General features: G+C 46.7%; 1 long non-coding RNA gene across 1 annotated transcript; it reads right to left on the bottom strand.

Annotated features, from left to right (window-relative positions):
• Nucleotides 1-5,068: 5,068 nt before the first annotated feature.
• Nucleotides 5,069-8,069, bottom strand: LOC105498505 (uncharacterized). Its single transcript, XR_011614423.1, has 3 exons — nt 7,824-8,069; nt 7,031-7,172; nt 5,069-5,518 (listed from the first exon to the last, which is right to left on the bottom strand). It is a non-coding gene; the product is annotated as an uncharacterized lncRNA (long non-coding RNA).
• Nucleotides 8,070-13,939: the final 5,870 nt, after the last annotated feature.

The following is a 13,939-nucleotide window of genomic DNA, read 5'->3' as shown; positions in this document are numbered from 1 at the left end:
GGATTCACACACTCATCAGAGAAAGTGATGAGAGACCTGGGAAACAAATTATTTGTACATGCAGGCCTTCTCCCTGCATTTCCGCCACCTGGTGGGCAACTTTTACACGGACTACCGTGACTCTGGATTATATTTGGTGGTCTCTGGCACCCTCCGGTGATGAGGTATTTTAGCCATGTGTGTTGTGGTAGTTTGACCAGATTTCATTTTTGATGAGGTGACACACTTGGTCACAGAGGGACTGGAATAATCAACCTGCACCCATGTCCACAGACTGTTGGCTAGCATTTCTCCGGTGGTGAGTCTGGTTTGGCCTCGTGAGAACGTGCAAGATGTGTGCATCCCTGGGTCTCTGTTCAGTGTTCTTTCCAGGTCTCGGGCACCTATCTCAGCAGATCTTGGTGGCAATCATGAAGGATATCCTGGGGGTATCACAACATGGTCCTCTCCCAGTTTTGCTAGCCAGCAGTGAGGAGACCAAGAGGCTGCTTTCGGGTCTTGTTTTTATAACTAGACCTTCAAAGGACATAAAGCATCTGCATTCCTGCTTTGTGGGTTTCGGTTCACCCCAGATCTTTTTCTTCATCCCCCTGAGCAGTGGGGGGTTACCTTAACAATTTGGATCCAGTTATTCTCAGCAGCTAATGTCCTCCCAGCAGAGAGGGCAGACACTGGGACTGTCCCATTGTGGATGTCCCTCTAGCTCAACCATCTTCTGGCTGCCAGACCAGATTGTCTGACTTTGTTACCCAAGGGCTGAAAGGGTTATTGTCCTTGTGGCCAGTTGGAAGCTCATGATCTTTGATTCCCGAGCTGTATTCTATCATCCATTTAGTATGATAATAGTGATCAGTCCAAGGACTCCAGTTCCTTATATTACTTGCGAAGGATCATTTAGAAAAAAAATTCACCCTTCTTAGCAGTAGTTTGTCCTGGAATGTCGGTTTTATTAATAATTACTGTGGGTTACACCTCCCCTGCCTTCTCACCTTCCTTGAGGTTTCCCACATGAAAACCCCTAACACTGACTGAGGGATGGTCAGATTTTTAAAAATGTGACTTTGGGGTTTTGAGGACTGGAGTTCATGTCCATCTTGTGCAAGGCCATCCCTGAAGTCAGAAGTTTTCCACTCTGAACCATCATTAGAGGAGTCATCACTATGGCGACATGACGGGTTTTCTCTCTGTGAACTTGGAGATGGGGAAATATTTGAAAAGATAGAGAGCTGAGTGTCCATCCTCACTCTGGTCATATGATGTCTATAGGGGAGCAAAGGCTAAAAGGAAAATTGGTTTTCTTTTTGCTATGCAGTGCACGAGCTTTTGGACACATGGCTGTCCTGTCACTTTTTACTGGAGGTAGGCCCGAGGCATTTGCAGGAGTGTATTTATTTGGCCCTGAGCTGTGACACGTTCTGGGTCCACCAGAAATTCTTGATTTCTTTTATACCCTGCTGGGCGGGCTTCTCTGGGGGTAGTTATTCTAGGATTAAATCTCATGAATCCTTGTGGGCTTTGTAGTCCACATTGCTCATTGGAGAGGAGAGAGCATCTGCATCCATTCTTGCTCACCCACCACCTGTGAAATGGCCATTCCAAAGAAAGCTGCCTGTGTTCTCACTGGCTGATATCTATCCCCATTTTAACCCAATTTAGATGGGAGTGACCGGCATTTAAGGTTTGGTCACAAGCTTGCCTTCTGCAGTTCCCTGTGGCAGCTGACCGCATTCTGCAAGATTCAATGCCTGAAGGCTTCATTTGACTTCATTTGATTGAAGGTCAATCATAGTAAGAGTTTGGAGATGATCTCCATTTCCATGCCATCTTTTGATGCTGAGATATTGGGTCAATCAGGGTAGACTCAGGAGGCAGACCACACCGATAATTTGAACAGGGAATTTTTCAGAGTTGTTAAACTATAAAGAGTGGTGAACTCATGAAAAGGATAAAGCACAACTGTACACAATTCATGAGTAGCAGTTTCAGAAAGCAGCTACCGACTCGTGTGGAGGGAAGCCAGCCAGAGAAGGAGCTAAGAGAGCTTGGGTGTGGGACCCCAGGCAAGGCTGAGATTCAGACTTTTCCAGGAGACCATGGTTTTGCCATGACCTGTAGCCTGCCAGAGGCCGACATTTGCCAGAGAGTGTGAGCAGAAGCTGGTCTGTGGAAAGGCCTATCATTGCCCAGGGGCGTGTGGGTGGGCTGGCGCAAGACTGGAGGATCAGCCTCAGGGTGGAAAGGCAATTGCCTGAGGATGCAGCAGGAGCTTGTCTGTAGAAGCAGCAGTCATGTTTGCATTGATAATCTTTTTCCACATTGCCCTTTTAGGGATCTGGAAAGTGGAGTCCTGGGCTGAACAGATGCCTTCTTTAACAGTTCACTATGGAAGCTGGATGCGGTGGCTCTTGCCTGTAATTCCAGCATTCTGGGAGGGCAAGGTGGGAGGATTCCTTGAGGTCAGGAGTTCGAGACCAGCTTAGGCAAACAGTGAGATTCCCCATCTCTACAAAAAATACAAAAACCAGCTAAGTGTGGTGGTGTGTGCCTGTAGTCCCAGCTACTCAGGAGGCTGAAGCAGGAGGATCACTTGAGCCCAGGAGTCCGAGATTGCAGGGAGCACTGCTGCGCTGTAGCCTGGGTGATACAGGGAGATCCTGTCTCAAGAAGGGGAATACACTGTGGAAAAGGAGATGAACGTTCAGTGGTCAGTAGCTTGTTGCTGCCATAGGGGGTTTTAGTAGCCAAAGGCTAAGGTTAATGGCTTTGCTATTGCAGGGGCCACCCTCACTTCCCCGACTATCCTACCATAGGCTGAGATATTTAGGCCACTGAGATTCCACACACAAGGCTTACACACAGAATCAGAAGGAAATTGACCAAAGAAAGGCCCTGAGATGGTTGTCCAAATTCCAGGAGGAAACGCTCATGGTGGACCAGTGCTTCTGGTCACACTGGCTGAGTAACTCTTGTTCTAGGAGAGCTGTGGTGACTGCTTTGGGTTGAGGGACTCTTCCGAGAATTCTCAACCACGGGGGGAAGGCAGATGGGAATGACTGCTGTAGGACGTCACTGCTTATTCCAACACCAGGAGCCAAGCCACTCTACCCCTGCTGCCACAGGAAGGGAGACCTGCAGGGTGTCCCTAGAGGAACTCCCAGGCATTGAGTTTTTGCTGGAGTTGGTGGGTTCCAGGGTTGGTTAAGGAAGAGGACAGAAACCTTTCGTGGGGGTGCTGGTGGGAGAAGGGGGTTGTTTCTTGCTTTCCCATACTCTAGGCCCTTCTCTACATGGTCTGGGATTTGCTTGACTTTGCCACCAGATGTCGCTATCTACTTGTACAGAAGCACAAGGAGGCGACTACTCCCTGCCCAGAACTAAGAATTAAGAAACATGGTTGCAAAAAGCTCAGCGGTGTCCGGTGTCCTGCAACCGGCTTGCGCCAGCTCAGGAGAGCTGATGATTAAAAGCATCTCTTCCCAACTCTGTGTTCAGTGGGGCACCTTGGTAGCTTGAAATGAGCCATGGTGGCATTATTTATACCACGGAAATGGGCAAATGCTACAAATTAGGACTCCCACCATCCCTGCTACTCTGTTGGTTGTTAAACATTTCCCAGCACACCAGTGGCCACAGTGACCGTTCAGCGACACGGATTGGGAAATTAAGGCTCAGGCAGTTTATTGAATTAGTCACGGAGCTGGAAAAGAACTTTGTGTGAAGCAATGTGTTAGAGAAAACAAGAGTGAACAAGTCCTTTTCCTCTGCCCGGTCACAGGAGGGAGACTCAATATGTAATGGCAGTGGAGGACTACACTGGTATCTGGCCCACGCATGCTGCCTGCCTAGGTTAGTTGAGAGCTGTAAAGGAGGGTTGTAGTAACAGCAGCGTGGTGCAAATGGAAAAGCCTACTGATACCAAGTGCGGTAAAGAGTTAGAGAAACAGGCTGGGCGCGGTGGTTCAAGCCTGTAATCCCAGCACTTTGGGAGGCCGAGGTGGGCGGATCACGAGGTCAGGAGATCAAGACCATCCTGACGAATACAGTGAAACCCTGTCTCTACTGAAAATACAAAAATAAAATTAGCCGGGCGTGGTGGTGGGCGCTTGTAGTCCCAGCTACTCGGGAGGCTGAGGCAGGAGAATGGCGTGAACCCGGGAGGCGGAGCTTGCAGTGAGCCAAGACAGTGCCACTGCACTCCAGCCTGGGCGACAGAGCAAGACTCTGTCTCAAAAAAACAAACGAACAAAAAGAGTTAACAGAAACAGAACCCACACATTGCTGATGGGGTATAAATTCAGCCACACTAGAGGGCAGTCAAACTAAAAATGTGCATTCCTCTTGATCCAGCAGTCCTGCCTCTGGGTATTATCTGGAAGATCTTATTTGCTAATTCCTGCATTACTTGTGGTAGCAAAAAGCTGTGAACAGCCTAAATGCCTAAGATATAAATGTATCACTATATATCTATAAATAGCCTAAATGTGTAATATATGAATGTACCACACCATATATTTGTAGTGTGTAGAAAGATAAATATGGAATATGTATAGTGTGTAGAAAGATAAATATGGAATAAATATATATTTTTATATATATAGGCCTATATATATGGCCTATATATATGGTCTATATATATGGCCTATATATACACATATATATGGCCTAAATGCCTAATATATAAATGTACCACTATATATATAGTGGTCGTTTATATTAATATGGTCTACTCAGCAATTGGGATAATCGAGCTAGATCTATATATTTACCACAGCTAGATCTCAAAACCATAATGTTGAGTGAAATAATGTGCCCAGAAGATATGTACAGCATAAATGCGCATTTATGTACATTTCAAAACTTGGAAACAAATGGAAAATTTCTATCCCAGTTTACCATGACCTGTCATTATCATTTATGTGTATAACTTTGTTTGTTGTCTCTTCCTTTCTGAATTGTAAGGACTTTGTTGTATTCACTCTTTGTCTACTTCTGTCTTCACACTGTCCACGGGTAAGTAAAATTGTACCTGCACTTTGACAGTTTGATGGTTGCTTGAGAAAGCGACAACTACATCTATCGTCTGATTAGTTCTTCCATCCCGAGGTATTTACCCAAAAGACAATGTAGAGCTAGACAAAGTCTCACACACAAATGTTTGCGAGAATGCTGCCTGGCATGTAGTAAGCGATTCATAAATACTTGAATGAATGAATGAATGAATGAATGATTTGGAGGAAAAGGGTGTAGTCCGAGAGAGGAGGCTGGGCAATACCCGCCAGACTGAGGCAGCACAAACCAGAATCTGGCTCACCCGATCTTCAAGTGCCTTGCCAGAGGGCCAGGCAGGCAGGGCTGGGGCCTGGAAATGGCTCACCATGGCCAGTGGTGGAGGAGGCTGGATGCTGTGGAAGTGGCTGCGAGAGGGGCACAGTGGGGCTTGAGTGCCAAATTGGAGCTAGCTGGTCCATCAGGGCTGCGAAGGTGAGACTGGGCCATCCCAAACCAGAACTATGGGCTCCTGTGTGGAATAAAAAGGAAGGACAGGGTCTCACCGCGGTGGCCTCGCAGCATCCCCCCAGGTGCCTGCTTTTGGCAAAGCGTAACATTGCAGCGGCAGGCGGGCAAAGGAGAGCGCTGTTTACCAGTCGGCTTCCTAGAGCTGGCAAGAAAGGGGGAATTTGCAGCCAGGACATTCTGCTGATAACTGGCAGAGCTCACTCACTTTCCTACTTAGCTTCTGTATCTTTCTACACACATTTGAACTTCTGAGGAACCAAAAAACAACTCTGTTTCCGTCTAATAAGAAGCAGTTATCCTTTATATGAACGAAATTCTCACCCTCTCTCCCAAGCGAGATGCAGGCTCCCAAGAGCCATTGCATCCACAGCTAACTATATTAGTTTATCTTCATCTTTAGTCACAATTTCACTGAATACTCTGCTAACAACTCATAAAGTAATAATAAGAAAAGATAAATGGTTAATAACTCCAAATACATATATATACCACACACAACAAGCAAAGAAAAAAATGCTGTTTTACTTGGTCGTGAATGGGATTACCAGATAAAATATAGGATGTCCAAACAGTGAATGTGTTTTTAAGTATAAATATGTCCCCAATATTGCATAGGGCATACAAATAGTATTTTTAGTACTACTGTTTGTTATTTATCTGAAATTACGATCTCACAGGGACATCTGTATTTTTGTTTGGTAAACCCTAGTTATGAACCATGGCTGCTATCTGTGACTTCCTTTGTCCACTGCCCATTCAATAGTTCCCTGTTCTTCAGCTAGAACCTCAACTGGTTATAGATCTTTACTTGGTGGGAAGATCTAAACCTTCATTCTTGAAGGGTCTGAGTAGGCAGAAGCACTAAGATGATGAGTACTTGGCGTTCTAGATGAAGTCCTTCCTGCCCCCATTGTGTGACACAGCAGCACAATTTCCCCTCATTAGCACACATCAGTCCTTCCAGTAAAGTACCCCCCTTTTCTGAAAGTTAGTTCCAACTCAGTGGAGCCATTGTGGTGTCCCCTGGGAGAGGCATTATATTCTCGGGAACTAAGATCTTCAAAACAGCAGAGCTCAAATGTTCGGATAGCAAGCAAACCTTATTTGAGTGTATTAGAAGGTTTATTTGTGGAAGAAGCCACTCTCACTTCTATCCATCTGTTCTCAGACCCATGTATTGTGGCTCCTGGGGAGACTGTGTGTATTAACCATGCTCTTATTTTCTGTTTTTTTGATGATCTGACATCTGGGGCCCTGCTGACCCTGGGGCACTGCCCCTTGCAGGGTTAGCTAATTCTTAGAGATGGCAAACAGCGAGCCTTTCTTGTGCAAACCAACCAATCCAGAACCCATACCCTGAAGCTCTTTCTTTCCTGGGCTCTCACACACTGGGCTGCTATCCACATGCCCTCATCACTCCAAGACCAGGTACCAGACAAGTAGGTATCTAGTTGTTCCTGTGCTCCAGAGCCCACCAAAATTATTCAAACTAGCCAATCCTAAATCTGCTTACCTTGCCTCCCCTGTTCCTTCCCAGGGGAAACCACAATAGAGGCTCTTGCCTGTGTTTTCCCCTCTCCCCTCTGCCTCCTGACGAAGGCTGGTGCTTCTGTGTGTGGCTCTGTGTGGCTTGCTGTGTTCACTTTCCTTGAGATCTGTGAGTATAACAAACCTTTTCTTTATACCAGCTATTTCCATGTCTGCATGTCTTGCCATACCTGATTTAAAAATACCCAAGGCACTCTTAAAACACTGTCACTTGATGGTCTTAATTTAAAGCATAGATAGAACCTCCATATTTCAGGGTGCTATCTCTCAATTTGTGCCACAACTGAGTCTTCAGTAACTCACTCCACTTTTAGTTAGTCTGGCCACTCCTGGGCATGGGTATGTGGTAAGAGCAGTTAATTCCATGCTGCAGTTCCTTTGCCAGTGGATTGAGTTACCTGATTAGACACAACACTGTGGGGAATGACGCAATGGTGGCCAAGGATCACAGGAGTTCAGGGTTGGTGATGCTGGAAGAAGCATTACAAGCAGGGATGGCAAATCCATATCCAGAATTTGTGCCCCTTCTGTGGTGGAAGAGATCAATGGAATTAATCTGCCAGTAGGAGGCTGGCTGGTCCCCGACATTAGTGCTATATCGGGGTCTTGGTGTTGGTCTCTGCCCTTGACAGATTGGCTGCTTTATCACTGGTAACCAGGTCAACCTTAGGAACAGGGAGGTTTTCTGTCTTAGATCATTTAGTGTTATTATAAAAAAATAACCCAGGCTGGGTAATTTATAAAGAAAAGATGTTTACTTGGCTCATGATTCTGGTGGCTGGAAGGTTCAAGGTTGGGCAGCTACATCTGGTCAGGACCTCAGGCTGCTTCAGCTCATGGCAGAAGATGGAAGGGGAGCAGGCAAAGTGACCTTATTAGAGAGAGAGGAAGCAAGAGAGAGAAACTAAGGAAGCCAGACTCTGTTATTTAACAACTTGCTGTGGAGGGAAGTAATCCATTCCTGTGAGACCAATAACTCACTCCCAGGAAAGGCATTAATCCATTCACAACAGATCTGCTCCCATGACCCAGATATCTCCCAGGAAGTCCCACCTCCCAACATTGCCACAATGGGGACTGAATTTCAACATGCATTTTGGAGGGGGAAAACCACATCGAAGCCGTAACAGCCATGCTCATGAGGTAATGCACAGCCTCTATGCGTGCCACCATGACTGTCCCTTCTGTCCATGAGTCCATTGGGCAAACACTGGGATGGCTGGGGAATGAGGTTGACTGACATCTATGGAATGTGTTATTTTGTCCACCTGATTATTGAGGCCTCTGCAGAGTGTTCATGTGCCATGTGGTGAATATTCATATGCAATGCTGCCATCTACTCATAGTGTCCATAATGAGGGGCCCATCCCTATGCCTCTTCCCACCCTTCCTTGTCATTAATTTTCAAATCTGATCATTGATCCTCCTGAGTCCCTGACCATCAAGCCAAACCTCTAGCAACTCCTCATGAGTCACCATCCTCTCTGTTATTTTCCATCTCTCAATCCAGACCAAGTTGCCAGTGAAATATCCCCATCAGTCTCCAGCCCCTGGGCAAGCCGACCTTCCCTGCATCATTTGGGGCAGCTCGAGTGGTGCAGCAGTGTGTAACTGGCCACCTTCAGGGGTCAACAGCACATTGTGCACACCCAACTGTAATCAAGCTCGTGTGTTTTCTTCCTCAGTTAGTTGGTCCTGAGGGAGGGAGAGGAGCAGGTGTTGAGGGATCTGAGCCACCTGCTCATGAAACTTGCTTGTCCCTTCTGGGCCTGACTGAGCCTGGGCTCATATAGGCAGTTTCCCCTGGTGACTGATTGCTGCTTTGGCTGCTTGGGTGCCCTGGTGGAAAGCTCAGGCTGGGTGCTTGCCTGGTGTTCTATGGGTAGGCATTCAGTTTCCACCAAGGCCCAGTGGTGAGCGGAAGCAGTTTCTCAGAGGAAGCAGAGTCACCTGCAGAAGAGGGTGCAGATTTGCTCCCACATCCTAGAGGTCTGCACGGTGATTCTGCTGCTGCTTGCCAGATGCTCTTGAGCGGCACGCCCAGTCCCCGTGGGACACTTTGGATTCCACTGAATGTGCCAGATTATAAGGTTCAAGTGGAAGAGACACCTGCACTGGAACCCAGGATTGCTGCAGAGACTTCTCATTGTCTGTTCCCACTCAGCACTGGCCACCTTGTGTGTGACTTGGGAGATGTGTCCACGTGGCCCACTCCACCGAGGCACATCTTGCCTCCAGTTATAAAGGCCCTCCAGGCTTTGTTCATGGCTGGTGGAGTGACTTGCAGCCAGTCATCTTTCACAGTCTGCACATCTGTGTGGCCATAGTGATTGTCCCCTGAGTTCTGGTGGTTAAAAAGGCTCAATCGTGACTTTGGTGGAGGAACTCTGGTTGGGTCCTGTAGTGGGTGTCCTGCCTTCTTCAGGCCCCAAAGCCAACTCTCTCTCTCTGTCTCAATCTCTCTCTCACACTCTCTCTCTCTCTCTCTCTCTCTCTCTCTCTCTCTCTTTCCCTTCCTCCCTCCGTCTGTCCTTTCCTCTCTCCCTTTCTTCTTTTCTTTTTTCTTTTATCTTGCCCAGGCTGGAGTGCATTGGATGTGATCATAGCTCACTGCAGCTTTGAACTCTTGGGTTCAGCTAATTCTCCTGCCTCAGCCTCCCAAGCAGCTGAGTCTACAAGTGCATGGCTGATTAAACAAAATATTTTTAATAGATAAGGGGGTCTCATTTTGTTGCCAGGGCTGGTCTGGAACTCCTGGCCTCAAGTAATCCTCCCTCCTCATGCTCCCAAAGTGGTGGGATTACAGGTGTGAGCCACCCCACTCACATCTGGCCCACCCTCCCTTTTGTTCAGCCTCTTCCCCTGTGTGATTGTGACTCCATCCCTCGGCTCAGCCTACTGTGGATGCTGGCCTGTGTATCTCTGGGTGATCTGCAGTGTATGTGAAGTCAGCCCCCAGTGCTCAAGGACTGTGGGACAGGCTCGCTTGTCTCTAATCCAAGAGGAAAGGAAGGGGTGACCAGTGTTGAGCCCATATCCTGTGCCCAGTAACACGACAGACCATTCACCTACATGTTCATTAATTCCTCAAATCAAGAAAACATGGTGCATATGAACTTGAAGTAGCCATTACCCTGAAAGGTGTAATGGCTGGAAGTATCCCTGGTTGGAAGTGACTGGATCTGAAATTGGACAAAGGTGTGACCCAAATCCCGTGGTCTCCTTCCTCTGTAACATCTGCAACAGGGCCAGGGCAGGGGCAGAGGGGATGCCCATGCTTGGCAAGGAGGTGGGAAAATCAGGCTGAGAGTGGACACAAGGGAAGTCCTCAAGACTCCAGGCAGGGTACAGAGCAGGGACCTGGCTGCTGAGGGTCAACAGAGGTCTGCTAACAGCGCCAACCTGATGCTGAGCTACCCCCAGCAGGGATTCCTAACCCCACACTCGTGGGGAGACCCTTGCACCAGAGGCCTTGGACCTGGTTCTTGCTGCGTCTCCCCAGAGTTCTGCCGACTGTGTTGTTCTTGCTGGAATTTTTGGTTGGTTCTTGAGCTGTGCTTGCTCAGGAATCTCCACTGTCCCTGGCCTGGCAGGGTGGGGTTGGGGGTGATCATTTGCCTGTCCTAGGCCTGAGGCCGGCACCACCCCATCCCTGGTTGCCCTGAGGAAGGCAAGTAGGCCTCAGCCCTGGTCTTGGTCATCAAGAATGGGCCTCTGCATCTCCTGGGATTCTGGTCTCGACCTCCTCCTCCTTTGGATGGCATCGTGTACAGGGGTGAGGCCCTGCTCTGCCAGAGCTGTTTGCCTCCATGAGGGAAGCCAGCCAATGCAGAGATGAAGACAGGGCAGAGAGAGTCCCAAACAGGGCTGAGCCTCCAGGTTCAGGTGGCCCTGAGTGCCCCATGTCTGGATTTCCAGTTATGCAAGGCAATAACTCCCTCTTCATCTGAGGCCATTTGAGTCGTGTTTCTGGGACCTGCAGGACGGCTCTCTGATACGGTCTATAACAGACGTTACATGCGTGCTCTGGAAGCATTGGGGGAGGGGCACCCGGCAGTACTGCCCCTGCCCCAGATACTGCACAGAAAAGGTCAAGAAATCCTATCATAGAGATGTGACTAAACTGTTGGAAATGCAAGGAGAACAGACACAACTCTTGCACAATATAAGGGCATTTTTCAGATATGATGCATGAAGATAACCTTTTGGAGAAGAGCTCTTATTTGCAGAATGGTGGGCTAAGACAGAGAATGGCTAAAAAGATACCATGAAATTTCTCCTCCAAGGAAGATTGACATAGTTATGTTGACATCAAATTTTAAAACTTTATGGCCAAGAAGCATTACCTGAAATAACTAGAAGAAGATATCAGAAGATTAGAAGACGTAATCGACGTGACCTAATGGACTTATCTATGGAACATTGCATCCAGAGTTATGGGATGTATATTCTCTTCGAGCAGAAAAGGACCAGACAGGTGTGGTGACTCATGCCAGTAATCCCAGCACTTTTGGAGGCCGAGGCGGGTGAATCACCTGAGGTTGGGAGTTCGATACCAGCCTGACCAACATGGAGAAACCCCATCTGGACATGGTGGCACATGCCTGTAATCATAGTTACTAAGGAGGCTGAGGCAGGAGAATTGCTTGAACCTGGGAGGCAGAGGTTGCGGTGAGCCAAGATTGTGCCATTACACTCAAGCCTGGGCAACAAGAGCGAAACTCCATTTCAAAAAAGAAAAAAAGAAAAAGAAAAGGACCAGGGGCAAAAATGGACTACTGTGGTTTAAATTCTTATGTTCCCAGAATTCATACATTGAAACTTAATGTGATGGTGTTAGGAAGTGAGGCCATTGGGAAGCAACTAGGTCGTGAGGCCAGGGCCCTTATGAATGGGATTAGTGCCCTTATAAAAGAAGCCTCAGAGAGCTGCCCGGTCCCTTCCAGCATATGAGGACACAAGAAGGCACCCTTTGTGAACCAGGAAACAAGTCCTCACCAGACACCGAATCTGCTGGTGCCTTGATCTGGGACTTCTCAGCCTCCAGAACTGTGAAAAATAAATTGCTGCTGTTTATGAGCCACCCATTTTATGGGATTTTGTTATAACAGCCCAAAGGGACTAAGACATGGGCCATATGTGGGGCTGCACAGCAAGACTAAAGAAATTTCAAAGGACCAAAACATTCTGCATATGTTCTGTAAGCAGAATACTAGAAATCAGTCACAAAAATATAACTAGAACATCCTCATATGCTTAGAAATGAGGAAACATGTTCCCAGTGATTTAGAGAGATTCTCAAATTGGAAATTAGATCACATTTTGAACTAAACAATAATGAAATCATGACATAAAAACCTTGTGAGATACAACTAACATAGTACATAGAGGGAAATTGATAACCTTAAAATATGTATAGAAATTTTATAGAAAATAAGCTGAAAAGGAATGAGCTAAGCACAGATCTCAGAAAAAGGCAGTAAAATAATCTTGAAAAGTTGAATGAAGGAAGTAAGAAAGGGAAGAACAAGTATTAAAGAAGTAGATATATTCAGTAGGATGATGTAGCAAGAAAGTGGCAGTTGGTTCCTTTATGATATTACAGAAATTGAAAATGATTTGGTGAATTTATCAAGAACAGAAGAAAGGAGTGGGTGTGGTGCTCACTCCTGTAATTCCAGCACTTCGGGAGGCTGAGGTGGGCAGATCACTTGAGGTCAGGAGTTCAAGAACAGCCTGGCCAACATGGCGAAACCCTGTCTCTACTAAAAATACAAAAAATTAGTCGGGTGTGGTGACACTTGCCTGTAGTCCCAGCTACTCGGGAGGCTGAGGCAGGAGAATCACTTGAACCAGGGAGGCAGAGGTTGTGGTGAGCCGAGGTCGCACCACTGCACCACTGCACTTCAGCCTACGTGACAGAGCGAGATTCCATACCAAAAAAACCCAAAAAACAGAAGAAGGCACAAATCATCCATATAGAGTGTAAACAGGGCTGGGGACGGGGGTTTCTTTTATCAATGTGCAATACCTAAAATGGGTAGTAGAGTCAATTTTTGCCAAGTCAATTTTGCCATTATGCCAAGACTTTAAGATGAAATGAGAATATTAGAAAAATCTAATCCAACATATATATTTGACTCAAGAAGAAGAAAATCTCAATTCTTGTAAGGGTATTGAATAAGTAGTGAAAAATATTCCCACAAAGAAAACTGGGTTAGGTGGGGTGCGGTGGCTCATGCCTGTAATCTCAGCACTTTGGGAGGCCACGGCGGGTGGATCACTTGAGGTCAGGGGTTTGTGACCAGCCTGGCCAACACAATGAAACCTCTTCTCTATTAAAAATACAAAAATTAGCTGAGTGTGGTGGCACGAGTCTGTATTCCCAGCTACTCCAGAGGCTGAGGCAGGAGAATCACTTGAGTCCAGGAGGTGGAGGTTGCAGTGAGCTGAGATGGTGCTACTGCACTCCAGCCTGGGCCAAAGAGTGAGACTCTGTCTCAAAACAAATAGCCAGCCCCAAAACTGGCTCAGAGAACTTCACTGATAGGAAATTCCAACCTTACACAAGATCCTCCAGGGAATAAAACAATTCCAAAGAATAAACGATGCCTCATTCACACTAGTTCCAGGTATAGTGCTGGCTAGTACATAATGGACAAGTCTGGTTCTTGCATTCCAAGGATGCAAAATCGGTTCAACATTAGAAGAATGATACATTGCAATATTAAAAGAGTAATCACAATAAAAAATGCAGAAGAAACATTGAATAAAATCTGAAAAACGATTTTCAGAAACCACTTATCATACAAGAAATATAAAATAACTTCCTTAATCTGGTGAGAGACTCCTACAAGGAACCTACAGCAGGCAT

The sequence above is a fragment of the Macaca nemestrina genome, chromosome 15 (assembly GCF_043159975.1).
Source record: "Macaca nemestrina isolate mMacNem1 chromosome 15, mMacNem.hap1, whole genome shotgun sequence".
Lineage (NCBI taxonomy): Eukaryota > Metazoa > Chordata > Mammalia > Primates > Cercopithecidae > Macaca > Macaca nemestrina.
Note: the sequence above shows the minus strand (reverse complement) of the source record. Positions and strands in the feature narration are given on the sequence as shown.